Genomic DNA, 21,501 nt, shown 5'->3' with positions numbered 1-21,501 from the left:
AATAAGTCAAAAGTCCAATGTCAATTGTGTGGGAAATTTGGCCACGCAGAATCGCATTGCTATCAGAGATTTGATCGTTCCTTCCATGGCCCTAATGCTTCAGTCTCACAATTCTTTTTTCAATCCTCAACCTCGTGGGAATAGTCTTCCACAACATTTGCAGTAGAGTCATATGAATGCATTTATGGTCTTCATATTTGAACAATGACACAAATTGGTATCCCGAATCTGGTGCTTCAAATTATGTCATAAATGAGCTTGGGAATCTATCCATTGGAACTCACTATCTTGGCAGAAATAAAATGCAGGTAATGGTATGCATATAGATATTTTGCATACTGGCTCTTCTTTCCTTCAATCCACTTTACCTCATTCATCATAACAAATCTTTCTTCTTAAAAATCTTCTAATCTTATAACTGGTAGTCAATTTGCTAGAGATAATGTTGTTTTCTTTGAGTTTCACCTTTCCGATTGCTTTGTGAATGGATCTCCAAACTGGTCAAATTCTTCTCAAGGGCAATTTTGCTATGGAAATGGCTTCTTCCATCCCTATTTTTACTTTTGGTTAGACTGGTTTTCTCCGCTAGTCTCTCCATCTCAGGTCTTTCATACGTCCACCATTAACTCATCTACTAATAACTGTAATTTTTCTGTTGCTATTACTCATAATCCTTCTGTATTAGACATACTAACCGAAACGACGTCCTTTTGGCTATTCTTCGGCCAAAACGACGTTTGTTTTGAATTATGTTTTCTTCTCCCCCTCTTTCCCCCCACGTGGCAACAGACCCATTCCAGCCCTAAGTTTGTTCAAAATTTCATCATTTTCTCCTCCTACCACCTTCAAAGAGCCCCAATTTTGACCCCATAAAAGCCTCACTTCACGGAAAAAAGGTTGTCATATTCGAAAAAGCTTTATTCTACTACCCACTTGGCATAGAAGAGGTAAGTATGTGTTTACAACCCTCTTTTTTTAATATTTATGGTCTATTTTCTCTACTTTTCATGTATTTTTGTATCTATTTTGATCTTTATTGTGATTAAAGATTATTTTAGGTTTGATTTTGTTATATTTGATGGTTTTCATGTTTGATTTTGTTATATTTGGTGATCTTATGTTTGATTTTGTTATAATTCGTGGCTTTTATTTTCATCCTTACACGTGCCTCCTAATCTTCCAGCCATGCAAAATGGTAAGAATGAAAAATTAATTAAACACTGCTATAAAGGGCATGGTTAATTACAAAATTACTTTGCAAATGCAACAATAATAGAACAAATAGTTTAAAGAAAGTTTCGTTGAGTTTTTACTTATACATCTTATAAAATATTACTTGTTTATTAATTATTCATTTTAAGCAATCCTCATGGGAGCCACAGCCCAAGAAATAGCATAATTAGATTTAGTAATGTGTAATAGAAAATATATGTTTTATTGCGAGGGTGTGTGAAGTATTTATCATTGTTTCCTCCAATTTTTTCGTATTAAGTAATATCACTTTTATCTTTATAATATAAGTATTATAAGTTTATACCCATGATTAAATTTTATTGTATTCACAGAGAGGAAGATGAAACATTATGGAATTAACTTGAAGTACATAGCCCAAATATGTCACTGTTTTGACTTCTTCGAATCGTAGAAAAATAACAACTTTCATTTGTAGTCCACGTGGCAAAGTTTTTATTTATTTATTTTTTTAATGGAGCTTTTTATTAAGAAGAAGGAATAGCCACACGGGCAACAAAAGAGCAACTTTTCTCTTCAACAAGGCCTGCAAGCGAGGGAGGGAAGTGAGATGACCATGACATGGAGTCATATAGCTGAAGACCAAAATTTGCAAGAGAGTCGGCCAGTTTATTTTGATCTCGAGGGACATGCAAGAAGGAGCACAAGTGAAGGATGCTAGATATTGTCTTGATTTCATGAATCCAAGCTCGTTCTTCTCCCAAATACTTAGCATCATCGTTGATGAGAGAAATTGTTCAAAGAGCATCAGATTCAGCAATAAGTCGTAAACAACCCTGAGAAATGGCAAGCTTAATCCCCTTGAGAATGGCTAGAAGCTCTGCAAGAAGGACCAGATAAGCAAGTGGAACCCTCTTTGATCCTACGGCAACGGCCGAAATAGACAAATGACGGAGCATAAAACTCAGCCCCTTGGAGTGACGATTCGCACGATAGGTCGCATCCGTGTTGAGTTTGAACCAGTTCGTAGGGGGTGAAGACCATTGGGTGTCAATGCGCTACGTCGTGTTGGTTGTAGCCGAGCAATTTGGGGCATTTACAACGAGGTAATCCAATCAGCCTTTTGGTGTGAATATCAGAAACTTGGTTGTGTTAGTTAATTTGGTTTCTGTCGTTCCAAATTGGCCAAAAAACAATAGCTGTTGTCTCTCTCTCTGATTTACTAAGATTTGATTGCCATTTGTCCCAGATATCAGAGAAGGTCATATGCATGTGTCAAGGTGGAGCAAGGTAGAAGGAAGGACCCAAATATCTCGGGCCTGCGAGCAAAAGAAAAGAGAATGCATAACAGTTTCAAATTTGTCGTAGCAGCAAGGACAAAAAGGTGATAAATCCATAACTTTACCTTTTATATTGCACATAGTGAGAAGAAATCCATGTTTCCTCTCCCAAATAAATATATGAATTTTCAATGGAATTTTTAGCTACCATATATTTTGCCAATGTGAAAATCTGGTTGAAGAGCTGCTAGGTTCCCTGCTTAGTTAGAATGTTCATGTAGCTTGTATGCACTTTTCACACTAAAGAATCCTTTTTTATCAAGATGCCATCTCCACCAATTTGGAAGATTGCAGGATGTGAGAGGGATTGTTAGAATCACATTGATATCCTCGAGGTGTAGATGGTCTTGTAATCTATGAATGTCCTAAGTGCCTGAGGGAGGGATAAAATGAGAAACTTGGAGGTCTTCATGGCTTGGCAGAGAGAGGCTTGAAGGACCACGCTCGTGGAAGCTAAGGATCACTGAACACGCGGATAGAAGCCCAATTCCTAACTTGTTTACGACTTCCTTTAGCAAGTAGTTCACGCCTCCATAGGAGGCTCTTCCAAAAGTAGGAACATTTTAAGTGAGAGTAGATGAGAGAAGACTAGAGGAGAGACTTCCTTTAGCTATATCGAACTGCTCTCACTATCCTTAGCTTCTAAGCTCGTGCCCCGCTGCTCCTCATCGTCTGTAGAATTAGAGCTGTTCTCCAGCAGTGATGTCATGGTATAGTACGATACAGAGAATGCTGGGGCATCCGCCTTGGTTAGCTTCTTCAGGGCACCTTGAACTCCTCATCACGTGAGGTGATCTGTTGGGCTAGTGTAGCTACCGAAGATTTGAGCTCAGCAGAGATTTTGGTCTGATGGGCCATCATTTCATTGATGGCTCCAATCGGTATGACACTCCTCCTCGAGAGTTCATAACACATGAGCATGTCCAGTAGGGGCTTATCGATCAATCTCTTCTCTGTAAGAACTTCCTCGTCCTGAACAACTAGTGCGTTGCTCTTCATACATAACTTGGAGATGAGATTCAAAAAGAATAAGTGGCACATTCTTTTTGTAGTGCACTGGGCTATCTCCCGATGGATGAGTTGACCTATGTCGATGCTCCGGCCCTCCATCAGACATGCGAGCAGAAGGACCTTCTCCTTGGTCACTGAAGAATCATGTGTGGTGGGCATGATTCAGCTCTTCAAGAAGTAAAGCCAAGTGTTGGCTTCTGGCGTTAAGAAGTTTGAGGGTAGGGAACAAGCTCCATGAGGGGCAATGGACAGGGCAACGATGGTAAGCGTGTGGGCGAACTGCTTATTTGTCGAATGCTTCAGCATTCGATTAAAATCTGCTTACGGGTTGGAAGCCAAACGCAGGGCTTTGTTGATTTTGTTTGAGCTCCAATCAACTTCCACCTCTCTGGCCACTGTCATTCCGTGTCGGCATCGAGATTGCCTTAAAATTCTTTGACCAAGCGAGGGAGCAAAGGTCCTGGCGGTGCACAAAAGTAGGCCCATCCATTTTTGTCAATAGCTTCCTAGATGAAGGGGGCACAAGGTCCAGCTAAAAGTCTTTTTCAAAGATAAAGTCTCTCTTCCTCAGCTTTTCATACGCCTCTGTATCATCTGGAGAATGGAAGCCCTCAAAGGTGGCGTCCTAGGGAAGGACAACATTGGCCTTCTTCCTTCCTGGTGGAGCAGGTGAAGATTGTACCTACACAAATGAAAAAGAAGCTTGCTGTCTCCTCTTAGATGAGGAAATGGTCTTTACAGATTCAAGTTTTTGCTTCCCCTTGGAAGTAGAGAAGGGTGGAGTCGGTGCTTGCTTTGGCATCTTTGGAGTGGGGAAGGCTTGGACTTCTTTGGAGGAGGAGGGGCATTGGAGGCTAGGGTCGTAACAATTTACACGTACAAGAGGCGGGGCTAGAGGAAGATTGTGGTTCGTGAGGCTTTGGAGTGGATTTTGGAATCGATGGAGACATGGGCCGTGGACAGTGGTTGGGTTTATGGTGGAAGGGATAGGAGGTAGGGGAGTAGTGGAGGTGGCGAGTGGAGTGGTGGATTGTTGAGCGATCGGTGGTGGAAGGGTTATAGTGGTAGCTTCAGGGGTAGGGTTAGCGGGAGCGGAATTGGTGGTGGATAGCTGCTCAACATCAAACTTCAAAGTAGGGGGAGTTACACATAACGCACCAGGCTTAATCGAAGAAGGTTGCGGAGTCTTAGAGACCTCCGCAGCCATCGATTGCTCGTTAGCGTCTTTGAACTCCTCTGACAAACTCTCCAGAAAGGGGATCTCTATACGACCATTAACAGCAAATTAATCCTTCACGAGTGCTCGTAACTCTAGCTGGGTCAAATTACCGTTTTACTGATCTTTCACGAGTGAGTTACATCTTACTCCTTAAATACTACTGCTCCTCCAATGAACAACCTAATTATTGTCCGACCAATAGCCGGAAGTCCTCTCGGGCTAATGAGAGGGTGGGACCCCTTGTTCAAGTCCTGGAGTCAGTATGTAAGGAAACACTCATCTACTTCCCTAAAGTTGGGAATGAGTGAATTCCATCTTGCGTAGTTATGTTCCCAGCTCTCCACTCGGTCTCGTCCCTTAAATGATAGGATTATTGAGTCGAACCCGGGTCACTCACACCCGTACAAATCAAAGGACGATCCCTTATAAGCAGGAGTCCACAACTTGCTCATGATTAAGATCGAGTTACCTAGTCATCCAATGAGATAACAATCTATATTAATGGTGTTAGGGCCAATGATTAATTATTTCGCGGTCCGGTCTTATACAAACTCATTGTATAGGGTACCCCACTCGCATGTCTCTACATGAACGACCTAGATAAAGTCGTTTGTAACTATTACAAAACAGGCTATATCCATAGTGTTACCAGGATAAGGTACCCAACCTTATCCATGTACTATAGATCATTTATGTTATTATTGGAACATTATTCACTTGTATATCGAATATATACTGTATATATATTGTATATAAAAAATATACACTATATATTGAATATATACTGTATATCAAATATATACTATTTTAGTTACATTAAATAACCTTTGATTTTAGTTTATTGGAATACGAGTAATGCAAATAAATAATAAAATAACTTTTATTAATACAAAAAAAAAATGTTTACAAATTGCAAACTCACGAGATAAGGGCACTAAACCCAATATAATGGTAGATAGCAGGACTTTCCGAGCACCAATTTATATGGGGATGTGCCCAATAGCATCTTAAAAGCTATCCTGTAGGCCCAAACTGCTTCATCCAACTTCATGGCCCAACCCTTCCTGCTCGTATTTACTACCTTCTCCAAGATGCTCTTAATTTCCCGATTGGAGACTTTAGCTTGCCCATTAGACTGTGGTTAATATGCTGTAGCAATCCTGTGTTTAGCGTTATACTTGGTTAACAGCCCAACCACTACTCTATTCACAAAATGGGACCCTTCGTCGCTAATTATTGCCTTTGGTATACAAAATCAGGTGAAAATATTCTTGAGAAGAAATTTGGTTACCACCTTGGCGTCATTTGTTGGGCAAGATATGACTTCTATCCATTTGGACAGAGGCATAAGCATGAGTAAAATGAAGTTAGTGATATATATCTTTGAAGACACCTCTTCAATGTCCAACGCCACCAAAAAGTCTTCCTCACAATCCTCTGGATGTTAAGACTCGGTTTGTGGGAACCGTCTTATAATTTGAAAGGGAAACAGAGAGATCGATAGATAGGATTTCTCGTTGGAGTTTCAGAAACTCAACAACCAAAGACCGGGAAGGCCGAAAAAGAAATTGGGGGAACTTCCCTTTTATAGGGAAGGAGGAGTGAGGGGGAAGTCACCACTTCTCCACTCATTTCCCCACTTCTCACCATTAATGGTGGGCAGTGGGAAAACTTCCCCACTTTATACTATTGGGAGGTTTTTCCTCCCATTTTCCTTTTCCCTTTTTTCGTTTCTTTTCTTTTCCTTGCTTTTCTTTTATTTTAATTAAAATAATAATTAATTAAATTAATTACAAAAAAGAATTATTAATTAAATTAAATTAAATCTAATTCAATTTAACCAAATTAATATATCACATTAATTTAATTAAATTAAACTTAAACTAATCAACTATATTAGAATCAAATTCTAATATCCATCTCTCTCATAATTTTGAATCCAATTCAAAATTAACTTTCTATTATAATGTATCAATATTAATTGCATCTCATACAATTAACATTAATTTCCTTTAACTAATTTGAACAAATCAAATTCTTTTTAAGATGAAATGTTCTTAACTATCCTTTACGAGCTAGCAAAGGGACCTAATGAACCTACACATCGGAAGCTCCAACGATACGAGATTAATTGATTAAACTCATTAACCATATTAATCAACATTCATTAACTATCGGTCACTCCAGTAAAGACCTATAGTTGCACTCTTCTCACTGTAGAATATTTTGCGTCCATGGATTTTGACCATTAACGGTAAGTCAATCCTTCACGAGTGTTCGTAGCCACAGCTGGGTCAAATTATTGTTTTACTCCTGTGTTACATCTTGGATCTTAAGTACCGTTAATCCTCTAATGAACAACCCGGTTATGGACCTACCAATAATCGGAAGTCCTTCTCGGGCCATTGAGAGGGTGAGACCCCTTGTTTAAGTCCCGGAGTCAACACTTAAGAGAACACTCATCTACTTACCCTAAAATCAGGAATGAGTGAATTCCATCTTGTGTAGTTATGTTTCCATCTCTCCACTCGGTCTCGTCCCTAAAATGGTAGGAATATTGAGTTGGCGACTCGGGCCACTCTCACCCATACAAATCAAAGGACGAACCCTAACAGGCAGGAGTCCATAACTCACTCAGTATTGAGATCGAGTTACCTGGTCATCCTATTGAAATATTAATCTATTAGCTAACAGTGTTACAGCTAAAGATTATTTATTTGGCGGTCCGATCTTATACAAACTCATTGTATAGGATACCTCAACTCGCATGTCTCTACACGAATGACCTGGATCAAGTCATTTGTAACTATTACAAAGTGGGTCGTATCCATAGTGTTACCAGGACAAGGTACCCAACCTTATCTATATATGTATATCGAATATCGAATATCGAATATATACTGGAACATTATCCACCTGTATATCGAATATATACTGTATATCAAATATATACTGTATATCAAATATATATGCGACATATTAAATATATACTGTATATCCGTTATATACTGTTCCAGTTACATGACACAACCTCAGATGTTAGTTTATTGGATTTAGGTTAATGCAATTTTAAGAGAAACATCAATAACAACTTTATTGAATGAATATTTATTGTATGTTTACAAACTATGAGTTTAGGGCATAAAACTCAACAAACTCTCACTTGAACAAAACTCTAGTGAGGTGTGCAAAATCTAAAAGCAACAGTGGGTTGTACAATAAAGTACAAATACAATAAACTAAGTCATACACTACACCCTTCCTTTACAAGTCTCCCACTTGCCCTAGACTATATTGTACATATCTCGTAGGCTTAGACTTTCTAGATGGCCCTCGAACACTTTAGCCGTAAGAGCCTTTGTAAACGAATAAGCAATTTGCCACAGCACCACTGTTATCACAATAAAGTGTGATGGGCAAAGTCATGCTTGGAACAACTTCCAAATCAGTTAAGAACTTTCTAAGCCACACTGCTTCTTTTTCTACTTCACAAGTAGCAATATATTCAGCCTTCATTGTGAAGTCTGCAATGCATCTTTGTTTGATGCTCCACCATACTACAGCTCTTCCATTAAGAGTGAACACTGATCTTAAAGTGGATTTCCTTGAATCCTTATCACTTTGGAAGTCAGAGTCTGTGTATCCAAATGCTTAGTGCCATACACAAGTATATAGTTCCTCGTTCTCCTAAGATACTTGAGGATTCCCTTAACGGCAGTCCAGTGATCATATCCTGGAGTGGATTGATACCTACTAACAATCCCTACTGCATAGCAAATGTTAGGCCTAGTACACAATATAACATACATCAGGTTGCCTACTGCTGAAGCATAGGGATTGCATCTCATATCTCAACTTCTTAAGGTGTCTTAGGACATTGTTCCTTAGACAGAGAGATTCCATGTCTGAATGGTAGTAAACATTTCTTGGAATTCTGCATCGAATATCTGACAAACATTTGTCGATATAAGTTGCCTGAGATAGGGCTAGCGTTTTGTTCTTTCGATTCCTTATGATTTGAATCCTGAGAACAGACTGAGCGTCTCCCAAATCTTTCATTTGAAATCCAGTTGCTAGCCACTTCTTAATGTCAGTTAGGAAACCTACATCATTCCCAATGAGTAGGATATCATCCACATACAACACCAAGAAAGCTAGTGTTGTTGATGATATTCTTGTATACACAAGGCTCATCAACATTCTGGTCAAAATAATAAGACTTGATTGCAGTATCAAATCTTATATTCCAAGATCGAGATGCTTGTTTTAATCCATAAATGGATCGTTTAAGCATGCAAAACTTTTGCTCTTGACCTTGCTTAATGAACCATTATGTCTGAGACATATACATACTATCTTCAAGATTGCCATTCAGAAAAGCAGTCTTGAAATTCATTTGCCAAATTTCATAGTCATAAAATGTGAAAATGAACAAGAGTATTCTTATAGACTTAAGCATGACAATTGGGGAGAATGTTTCCTCATAGTCCACCCCTTCCCTTTGGGTTTAACCCTTTGCCACGAGTCTAGCCTTAAAAGTCTGTACCTTTCCTTCGGTGTCTCATTTTCTCTTGTAGATTCACTTACAACCTATAGGTTTGACCCCATCAAGTTGACCTACAAGGTCCCAGACAGAATTGAAGTACACAGACTCCATTTCAAGTCCATAACTTTGACCCATTTGTTCTTATCAACATCTTCCATTGCCTTTTTGTATGTCAATGGATCCTCAACGCCATCATTAGGTATGATGACTTGGATTTCTGTTAAACCCACGTAACGATTAGGTTATGACACAATCCTCCCACTACGTCGAGACACTCTCAACTCTTGAGATGGATGTGACTGACGTGATGTACTAGCACCATCAACAACTCTTGTTGAAGTGCTAGCTTTATCAACAACTCTTGTTGATGTATTTCTAGCTTCATCGAAAATATCATTTAACACAACATTTCTTCATGGTTTAGATCTATAATGTGGTATTCTTCCAAGAATGTAGCGTTTGTCGATACAAACACTTTTTTTTCTTGTGGATCGAAAAAGAGTCCACCTCTCGTTTCCTTGGGGTAACCTACGAATTCAACGAGATTCCAATTTCTTCGAGTTTATCACTAATACATGTGTTGGACATCCCCAAATTCTGAAGTGACGTAAACTAGATTTACGTCCTCTCCATAGTTCAAAAGGTGTTTCAGAAACACTTTTTTATGGAACTGTGTTCAAAATGTATACTACAGTCTCTATTGCATAACCCCAAAACGAGGCAGGCAATTGAACATAGCTCATCATAGATCGAACCATGTCTAACAGGGTTCTATTTCTCCTTTTCGATACACCGTTCAGTTGAGGTATACCAGGTAATGAGAGTTGGGATGTAATTCCATGTTCTATCATATAGTCCTGGAATCTTAAGTTTATATACTCTCCACCCCGATCAGATCGAAGTGTCTTTATCGTCTTGCCTAATTAGTTCTCAACTTCAGTCTTGTACTCCTTAAACTTTTCAAAGGCTTCAGACTTATGTTGCATTAGGTAGAGATATCCATACCTTGAATAATCATCTATGAAAGAGAGGAAATACTCATACCCTCCCCTGGCTTTATCATTCATCGGACCACAGAGGTCTGAATGTACCAGCTCCAAGGGTTTTTTGGCTTTGTAACCTTTTCCAATAAAAGGTTTTTTAGTCATCTTGCCTTCAAGACAAGATTCACATGGAGGTAAGGAGTCATCTTCTAACTCGCTTAACAGTCCACTCTTAACCAATCTCCCAATCCTATTGAGATTTATGTGACCTAATCTTAAGTGCAAAAGATAGGTATTTTCTTTTGGAAAAGTTATTTGCCTTTTGTGTTGAGTTTTAGCATTTTTAAACAACTTCGTATTTAAAATTGTTGTAGTTATGGTTGGTCTTAACACATATAAGTTGTTTTTGAGTTTTGCAGAACAAATGCTAACACCATTTCGTGAAATGAACACTTCATTTAATGAAAAGGAAATAGCATAACATTGTTCCAGTAGACAAGAAATTGAAATTAAGTTCCTTTTTATTTTGGGAACTACATACACATTATCTAATAATATATATGTATTCTTGTCTAAAAATAACTTTAGTTCTCCCACTGCGACTGTTGAGACGAAATCTCCCGTTCCGACTTTGAGAGTCATCTCCCTAACATCAAGCTGCCTCTAGGAACTAATTCCCTAAAAGAAGAACAAACATGGTTAGTAGTCCCTGAATCCAGTATCCAGGCAGAATCATCATTCTCCACTAATCAAGTTTCAAGAAAAAGTAAATCATATTTACCTTCTTTGGCTTTCTTCTTTTCGGCCAAGTATTTCAAGCAGTTTCTTTTCCAGTGCCCATCCACGTTGCAGTGGAAACATTTTCCTTTGTCTGCAACTTTGGCCTTGTCCTTCTTGGTAGCAGCAGTATTAGTAGGGTCAGCTTTCACCCCCTTACCACTATTCTTCTTCTTCTTGAAAGTACATATTTGGTTTCGAAGGTCGAACCTCGATGGAATCATTTTGAGGTGACAATGTTTGCCTCCCCTTCCCGTCCCTTATTTTTCATAAGAGACTAAAAAATATGTAGCTCATTTAAGAGCGTAGTAAGGTTGTACTCTATCTTGTTCATCACATTATTTCTGCAAAACTGTAGAAACTCTCGGAAGAGATTCCAAGATAAAGCTGACCTGGCTCTTCTCGTCTACGACAGCGCCATTCACTTCAGCCACATTAAATTGTACCATCAGATTGAGAACATGTTCTAGCACTAATGTTCCCTTTTTCATGCGGAAATTGTAAATAAACTTGAGGGCATCGTGCCGGGCTTGAATGGACGGTTGTCCAAACATGTCCCGTGATGAGTCCATGATCTCCCTTGCGGTGACTGTTGTGCTTTCTAGCAATGGGTAAATTATAACGCAAGTATACACTAATTCTGTCAATTGTAGTAAAATCAAGGTCATCTCCACAAGGAATCATGCATATAGAAAATGGTTAATTGCTTCAAGCTACCCAAAGAAAATAATAAAAGAAAATGAAGTTGGTTTATCAATGTTGCTAGTAACTTTTCCAGAATGCTTCCACCGAAGGATTGAACACAAGGAGAGTTTAAATCTACTTTTATGGATTCAGGGAGAGGAAATCCACCTATTGATTTTAAGCGTCAGCTACTGAAGAAAAACACATGAAACTTTTAGAACCCAGACCCTCACTGCTCTCTTCCAAGTTACCCAGCAAATGTTCTAACCCAACTCCCGTCGTGGTTACAACAAGCATGAAACCAATCTATAGGCACCGCAGAGTGAACCCTATTCCTAGGTACTCACTACTCTGTTTCAGAAAGAACACATAAACTACGACTAACAACAGCGATTCGACACATAAGAGCTTTCCTAAGCTTCCTATGAGCTTGCACACTAAACCTGTTGGCCAAACATGTTTAGAACGATGGAAAAATAAAATTCACTGCTATTAAATAAGAGTTCAAATGCATGCAACAGTAGCTCAACGTCTATTACAACAAGTTTCAACTCTTCCTCGAAGGAGGGGGATTAGTTCATGATGAAATAGATATAAGAAAATGCAAAGGTGGAAGATGACTTCATTTCAGAAGGCATAAAGAGAAAACCCAGAAGCTTTCCCGGATGAACAGTGAAGATCTCGAGCCAAATCAGTGTCTCTCTCTCTCCCGTCGTCAATGGAGACCCCACGTCTTTCTTCAGAGAATTTTTCCCTAAAAACGATGCCTCCTGTTAGGTCCACTCTCCTCTCTCCCTCCTTTTCGGCTGGGGTCGCTTTTTCTTTTTGTATCGGGCCTTTAGCTTAGGGCACCAAAGAACCTCACGTGGATGCTGTCTGGACAATGTATGAACACTGTACGGATACGGTAACAGTGCGGGTGAAATCAAATTACTGCTCAAACCTCTGCTCTATAGCTTCCAAAGCACTAGCCTGCTTTTGACTTCAACCAGTTGCCCTTAGCCTTCAGCAGCACCAATCTATTCCACTAATGCTTCACCTACTCGGAATGCACCAAACTTTGCTTTCTGCACTAAACATCCACAATTTAGCATTCACTCAAAAATTTAATGAATCTACAAGAGTCTATGCATCGAGGTTCCCTCTGGAATTTCTCACATTGTTGTGGCTTAATTAGCTTGTATCTCACATTCTTGGCACACAATTACCCTTAGCTTGGCCCATAATTCACTCTCTATTTGAGAGCTATTAGTGACGATGCTCTCATGCTTCTTGGCCAACATATTAGATATGCTTGCCAAGATCTAGATATTGGCCTTGTCATTGGCCTTGATCCATCTGTCATAAGCATCCCGACTAGCTCGGTCTGTATTAGGCGTGGGAGCCTGAGGACACTCCTCAGTTAAGACGAACCTAAGATCATCTACCACGAGTATCGTGTTAAGGTTCGTTTTCCATTGTATGTAATTCTCGCCGTTAAGTTTTTCGGCGCCAAGCAGTGCAATAACGGAAGTAAACATGCTAAAATACAAACCAATCTATATTAGACACTTGCACTACCCATTAAAACTTAATCAATTTTAGCAAAAAGTAATAATGCACCCTATAATCAAGATTATTTTTGCAACGATGCTTCAGTGATTTAGAGCAACAACTACCGTGGGGCAGTCAACTATTCCGTCACTAAATTGAGACATTCTCAACTAAATATTACACCAGAATAACTCTTATTCTTATAATAGTTAGTCACAGTTTGTTTGGTCAAGAAGTTATTAACTAACTTAACAACTTCTCGTAAGTGTGACTCGCCATTTTCAGACCCTAGAGGTCCGTCCCAATAAGCCTACCACCGTAGGGAAAGATAAATATTGGTCCAAAACCTAAGAGACCTTATTCATTTATAGAGTTTGCCCTGATTTTGATTTCATACAACGGACCCTCCATGGGGGTGGTCGCTCTAAGACGACACGCAAACCATGTATGAAACCTCACGTTGCAAACCAATGGAAGAGACCATAGGATGTGTTGTCACATGTCATTCTCCCACTTACTATAAATACTTTCTCCATTCACCTTAGTATTGAACCATGTAAATACCTTCCATAGGGAGGCCGCGCCCAGAGCGACACGAGGCCGAGCATGGAACTCACGGTGTGAACTTATACGGAGAACGTGAGGGAAATAATGTATATATATATACCACATATATTCATATACTTGGTATATTTTATATATACACCTAATCCTCTCACTTAGTATTTTACAACTAGGATTTATTACTTAGGTAAAATCCGGCTAACTGAAATTATTTAAGTTTATTAGTTTGCCCAATATAACTTTTATATTGGATTTGTTTAACAATTAATATTTTAGTTCATTAAACACTTTAACAAACTAACTACATTATTGCATGCTATAAGATATTGACTAATTCAACCCCCAGGTCGATTCCCATGTAGAGGTGTTCCCTTACGGTCAACTTAAGTAACTCAACCTAGACAGAACCTTCCTTAGACAGGGTTTCCTTATAGGCAGTATTTTATATTAACCTTTTATTTTTTCGTTTTAAACCTATTTAAAACCAAAAAAATAAAAAGTATATAACCTGAGGCATAATTAATTTCAAACCCCTTTAAAATTAATTATTAATGACCTAGGGTTTGCATGCAACTCTTGATTATATACTTTAATTTCTATTCACCAAACTTATAACACTTATAAATTTATAGAAATTAAAACTATATTCATGCATCGATGACATACATAAATATAACGTTTATATTTACTAAAGTAATGTCATGCTCAATGCAACTTTATTTTCATATAATTAATACAACACTTATATTAACTAATTGTGAAAATAAAACATGTTATCATACATTATAACTATTTTATACATATGATACATGAAAATGCTTGACCTATGGTGAGATTTTAAACTATATGGCATACTTTATGCAACATATATAACTAATTAAGTATACATTCAAAATGCATAATAATTAAATAGCAAAATATACCGGTTTTTGGCTTCCTATAAGAAATGAAACAAAAAAAAATTATTTTTTTAAAACTCGGTGCCTAGGCGCTGCCCCTACCGTTGCACACCAGAGCTCTCGCGTTTCTGCAGCTATGGTAGTGCCTAGGCTCTGTCCACCCGGTTCCTCCGATTTTCTTCACTTCTCTGGTACTATTTCACAACAATTCCGTGCCACAAACGACACCAACTAAGAAACTCAATTTACAGGATTAAACGCCCAAAACAACTGGCTTTTACATTGATAGAATCAACGGAAACAACATACATCAAATGCATAGAAACACCCACCATTTTTTTCCTTGTTATTCAAAACAAGATCGAAAGTAGAGCCTAGGCTCAGATACCACTTGAAGGGATCGGATCCCGCAGCAAAAGCGTACAAACGTGTGTGCTTCGATCTTGTTTTAGAGTTACAACGAAGAAAAAAGCATAAGCATGAGTAAAAGGAAGTTAGTGATATATACCTTTGAAGACACCTCTTCAATGTAGACATCAACTCCACCAAAAAGTCTTCCTCGCTATCCTCTGGATGTTAAGATTCGGTTTGTGGGAACCGTCTTATAATTTGAAAGGGAAACAAAGAGATCGAAAGAAAATTTCTCGTTGGAGTTTTGGAAACTCAACAACCAATGACCGGGAGAGCCGAAAATAAATTGGGGAAACTTCCTATTTATATGGAAGGAGGAGTGAGGTGAAGTCACCACTTTCCCACTCATTTCCCCACTTCCCACCATTAATGGTGGGGAGTGGGAAAACCTCCCATGGTGGAAAGTGGGAGGTTTTTCCTCCCAATTTCCTTTTTCGTTTTCTCTTTTCTCCTTTTTTTCTTTTATTTTAATTAAAACAGTTTTAATTAAAATAATAATTAATTAAATCTAATTTAATTTATTACAATTAAATCTAATTTAATTTAACCAAATTAATATATCACATTAATTTAATTAAATTAAACTTAAATTAATCAGCTATATTAGAATCAAATTTATAATTTTGAATCCAATTCAAAATTAACTTTATATTATAATGTATCAACATACATTATATTAATTGCATCTCATACAATTAACCTTAATTCCCATTAACTAATTTGAACAATTCAAATTCATTTCAAGACCAAATGTTCTTAACTATCCTTTACGAGCTAGCAAGGAGACCTAATGGACCTATAGATTGGAAGCTTCAACGACACAAGATTAATTGATTAAACTCATTAACCATATTAATCAACATTCGTTAACTGTCGGTCACTCCACTAAAGACCTACAGTTGCACTCTTTTCACTGTAGAATATTTTGCGTCCATGGATTTTGACCATTAACGGTAAGTCAATCCTTCACGAGTGTTCGTAACCACAGCTGGATGAAATTACAGTTTTACTCCTGTGTTACATCTTGGACCTTAAGTACCACTGATCCTCTAATGAACAACCCGGTTATAGTCCTACCAATCCTTTATGGTCAAGTCCCGGAGTCAGCACTTAAGAGATTACTCATCTACTTACCCTAAAGTCGAGAATGAGTGAATTCCATCTTGTGTTGTTATGTTTCCAGCTCCCCACTTGATCTCGTCCCCAAGATGGTAGGAATATTGAGTCGGTGACTCGTACCACTCTCACCAATACAAATCAAAGGACGAGCCCTAACAGACAGGAGTCCATAACTCACTCAGGATTGAGATCGAGTTACATGGTCATCCTATTGAAATATTAATCTATTAGCTAACGGTGTTATAGCTAAAGATTATTTATTTGGCGGTTCGATCTTATACAAACTCATTGTATATGATACCCCCACTAGCATGTCTCCATACGAATCACCAAGATCAAGTCATTTGTAACTATTACAAAGTAGGTCGTATCCATACTGTTACTAGGATAAGGTACCCAACATTATCCATATACTATAGACCCTTTAGGTTACTACTGGAACATTATCCACTCTTATATCGAATATATACTGTATATATATACACTGTATATTAAATATATACTGTATATTTGTTATATATTGTTCTAGTTACATGACATAACCTCTGATGTTAGTTTATTAGATTTGGGTTAATGCAATTCTAAGAGAAACATCAATAACAACTTCATTGTATGAGTATTTGTTTTATGTTTACAAACCACGAGTTTAAGACATAAAACCCAATAGCTCCAACATGACTTCAGAGCTTAACATTGTGATTAGTGTTTCATCCAATACTTTCAAGATCGAGCACTCTTCAGCATCTATAGGGTATTTCATCGAATCATACACATAAAATTTTATTTCCTGATCTTGCACCCTCATGGTAACCTCTCTTTTGTGCACTTCCACTAACGCTCTTCTAGTGGCTAGAAATGGTCTTCTGAAGATGATTGCCACATCTTTATATGCATCAAAATCAAGTATAATAAATTCAGCAGGAAATATGAACTTATATACTTGTACCAATACATCTTTGATTTTGCCTTCCGAATACGCAATAGAGCGATAAGCTAACTGTAGAGTGACAGTCATAGGCTCACTTCTCTCATGCCCAACCACTTGTACACTGACAAGGGCATTAAGTTGATGCTTACTCTCAAGTCACATAGAGCTTAACCTATCTTCTGACCTCCAATGGATACTGGCATTGTGAAGCTCCCTGGGTCTTTCATTTTCTCGGGTATCTTGCTGGTCAAGATTGTACTGCATTCCTTGGTTAAGCATACCGTCTCGAATTCACCCAGCCCACTCTTCATTTTTAGAATATCCTTCAGGAACCACACGAATCTAGGCATTTCTTCTAATGCTTCAACCAATGAAATGTTGATATGCAGTTGCTTAAGTACCTCAAGGAATCTCTTGAAATGCCCATCTTGGTTTTACTTCTAGAGTCTTTTTAGATAAGGTGGCATAGGAACATAGTTTGCTGGAGCAGCCGCTTGCTCTGGTTACTTCAGATTTCTAGATGCTTTAGGCATGGATGCCCTAGCAATGTCTGTTCTGGGGGCACCTCACCCTCTTCTTTTTCCACACTTAACTCTTGACCTTCTGACTCGATGGTCTCTGTTCCGTTGTTCTTTTTTTCTCCTGTCTGCTCTACACTATGCTTTGGAGTTACACCCGCCGACTCATCTTTCTGTGTAGCTTCACCTTCTTCTTCGGAGATCTCTGTTAATATTGTTCCTTCACTTTCAACTTATTCTCGATGATGCGCTGGAGGTAGGGCTCTGACGCTACTAATGTTAAAGCTTTACATTGCTCCTTTCCATCTCTTTTAGGCTACTCTATGTCACTAGGGAGCATTCCTCTTGTGCTACTCTTTAGTTCTGTCACTAGTTGGCCAATTTGAATCTCCATGTTCTTCAATGATGCCGTCAGACTCTACAAAATGCAGCTTGGCTCTAAATGTTCAAACATCTCTTCGAAAGTCATCGCTTTTGGTTGCTTTGAAATTGCCTGTTGGTTTTGCCTTGAGAATCCAGGTGGGTACTTGATAACTCTCCAAAAGAGAGGTATTCTAGAGTTTATTTGGGTGATTTTATACAAAAATATGTCAAAGTGTGTCAGTTTTAGCTCTTAAACATCATGAAAAATCTTATAAACCGAACTTCGAACTAAAGTCCTAGGTCTTGAATGCTTTAGCTAAAAAGTGCGCTAAATTCTCTTATTTCTAGCTTAAATGCACAGGTTTGGAAAAAGAAGACAATGCATGAAGAGAGTGCTGAGTCTAGAGAAGAGTGGATGAAGGATTAGCAAGACAGAGTAGATGAAGGCTGGAGCGACGCGACGTGGGAGCATGGAATTACTACACAGTAACAGCCCAGACATGGGAATTTACCATGTCCGTACAAACTTCAGCTGGGTGCCCTAAAAACAGGACCCGATATAAAAGGGAAATGTTGCCCCAACTGACACACACAGATCTCAATACAGACACGATTTTTAGAGCTCAAATGACAAGGAGGAGGAATTTCTCCATTTTTGAGGCAGAAAGCTGACGGCAGAGGGGGATATTTGATTGTTGCATCGAGCTATCATCTTCTTCCTCAATTTTTTACTATTTCCTAGAAATGGGTTGTCTTTTTCCTTTACCCATTGTATTTTCTTTTTTCTCTATGAGCTAAACCCCATTTCGGGGGAGATTTACATGTTGTAACTGAAGAAAAACTAAACCTCTAGCTGTTTCATTTGTTTTTAAATAGAGCAGTTTCTATTTCTTAAATCTTACTTGAGATTGCTGGTCACTTTACTCTGTATGCTAGCTTCTGTATTGACCCGGGAAGGCTTATGGACTGCCGACTTACTATATTTGTGATTAGCACTTTTCTATAGTAATCTGTGGATGATCAGGAATGGGGTCCCCTAATCATGCCTATAACTTATTTTTATTGCTTGGAAACTTAGCAACGAGAGTTATGGGTATCCATGTTTGGGTGTCTCGGGAGGGAACCAAGTCGAGTTGGGCACTAATGAATGTTTGTAAGCTAGAGGGTAGGTTGAGAAGTCGGTGAAAGCATGTTAAGTCTCCCTCACTTTTCCATATCTGTTAACCCCCATTTTCGTTATTCTATGTTGTAACCTCTTTGTGTTATCAGCTTTGTGAAGTATATTTGATACTGAGATCATTTACCGCTTGTTTATTATATTTCGTTTAGTTACAACTCAAACACCGATATTTTATTGTTTTTACATTTTGGTATCTGCGAATATAGTTTAATGTAATCCAAAGTCCCGGTGGATTCAACCTCGTTTCGTGCTACAATCGGAGGTTTCGAGTATACTTGCACGTGTTGTCAACACGGTGTGGACACAATAGTACTACACTTTCTGATGATATGTTGAAGCATTGCTAGTTCCAGCATTCTGTCCTGTCTGGTTGCCGCCCCAACTGAAATTCGGATGGTTCTTCCAACTCGGGTTATAAGTATTTCCATATACATTATTTTTGTTTTACTGTGGCTTTTTCAAATAAAACATTGAAGTAGGATTGCCTAGGCAATTCTCAAATTGGTGCTCTCCTTCACAATATGGGCATGACATGCTATGCATAACATTCACTTTTGCATTGGAAGCTCCAGCATCTCTTGAAGTTATATTCTTCATTTACATGCTATGAAAATCTTCCATCATATCGTCCTCTACTAAGCCCTTAGATGTCGTTGATGAAGTAGTCTTGGACTTGAACAATTGGTGCTTATTGGGCAAAATTCTTTCCAAAATATCAAAGGCTTCAACATAAGGCTTTGACAATAGTGCTCCGTTCGCTGAGGCATCTATTACTAACTTCGTATCCTCATTCAAACCTTTATAATATGTTTCAATCGAAATGCAACGTGGTAAACCATGACGTGGACATTTCTAGAGCAGTCCTGTAAATCTTCCCCAAGACTCACTGAAAGATTCTCTTGGGAGTTGTTGAAAATTGTTTATCTTGCTCCAAAGCTCCGCATTCTTTGATGGTGGGAAGTATTTCATCATAAACTTTTCAACTAAGTCGTTCCATGAAGTGATAGACACGACAGGTAAGGAATCCAACAATGTTCCGACAGTATTCCTTAGAGAATGAGGGAATAACTTCAGTCGCATTGCTTCCTTGCTTATTCCTTCTCCCTTAAATGAGTTTGCCACTTACATGAAATACCGTAGGTGTCTATGAGGATCTTCTGATGCAAGTCTATGGAAAGACCCTACGGTCTAGAGCATCTGAAACATTGTAGGCTTTAGCTTGGATCTATCGGCTTCAATAATGGGGTCTACAATCACTTGATTGAAGTCGTAGAATGCTAGGGCCGCATAAGCTCTGATTTCCTCCTCGATGTCATTTATGAGCAGTTTAACGTTCAAATGAGGTACTGGCGCAACTTGGCCAGCTCCAACCCCTAGTATCCTCTCTACTTCCAATTCAGGCGGATTTGGTGCCTTCGGATTCATTTCACCCCATTCTCTACGATGTTCTCTCTGTTCAGCGCTTCTTCTAAAAGTACGCTCAATTTTTTAGTTAAACTAAAATTCAAACGTAGGGAAATCGTTCATTCACTGTCCAAATCAACCGGAAGAAAGGTGAGAGAGCTCGTTAAGCACTGTATTCGAAAATGCTAAAATCAAAATATGAAAACTCAATCCCCAGCAACGTTGGCAAAAACTTGTTCGATTCCTCACAACTAAGAGAAAATTAGTGTAAGTATATACTAAATAATCGATTGTAGTAAAACAAGGTCGTTTCCACAGGGATTGCTCTTATACATCGACTTAACAATTCATAATACAAAAAAGTAAAATAAAAAGAGTTTGAATGAAGTATTGTGAATGCAATGAAAATAAATTGTAAATAGTAGAAGAAAATAGCTACATATTTATTTCAGTACGATGCTGGTGCATCTAGAGAACAGCCAGATTATGACGAAGAAATAGGTTGAATGTAAATCGAGGGGGATTTGTTCAGATGTTTTCACCCCTTTTAATTATTCTCTAGCAAACCAAGAATATTGAATACCCAAATAGACGTGGTTCTCTCCCGAGATATCCAAACATGCTTAAACCCAACTCCTGTTGTAATGAAAGCAAGCAATAAAAGTCGTTATAGGCACAATAGGACTAGTCTTATCCCTGAGTACTCACCATCCTACTTCAAAGAGAGGAATCTATAGCTAATTTAAGCAATCACGCTAAATAAGGATTCTCCCGAGCCTCAAGTAAGCTAACACACTTATAGTGTTAGCCAAACAAATCAGTGAGATGGAC

General features: G+C 38.4%; 1 long non-coding RNA gene across 1 annotated transcript; it reads left to right on the top strand.

Moving 5' to 3' along the window:
- The first annotated feature begins 1,523 nt into the window (after positions 1-1,523).
- Positions 1,524-18,927, top strand: LOC148210940 (uncharacterized). The gene is made up of 3 exons (XR_015791758.1): positions 1,524-2,297; positions 2,441-2,575; positions 18,435-18,927. It is a non-coding gene; the product is annotated as an uncharacterized LOC148210940 (long non-coding RNA).
- The last annotated feature ends 2,574 nt before the right edge of the window (positions 18,928-21,501 follow it).

The sequence above is a fragment of the Momordica charantia genome (genome assembly GCF_013281855.1).
Source record: "Momordica charantia cultivar OHB3-1 chromosome 6 unlocalized genomic scaffold, Mcharantia_2.0 BLBB01000006.1, whole genome shotgun sequence".
NCBI lineage: Eukaryota > Viridiplantae > Streptophyta > Magnoliopsida > Cucurbitales > Cucurbitaceae > Momordica > Momordica charantia.
The sequence above is the reverse complement of the archived record's forward strand: the minus strand, read 5'-3'. Positions and strand labels throughout refer to the sequence as shown.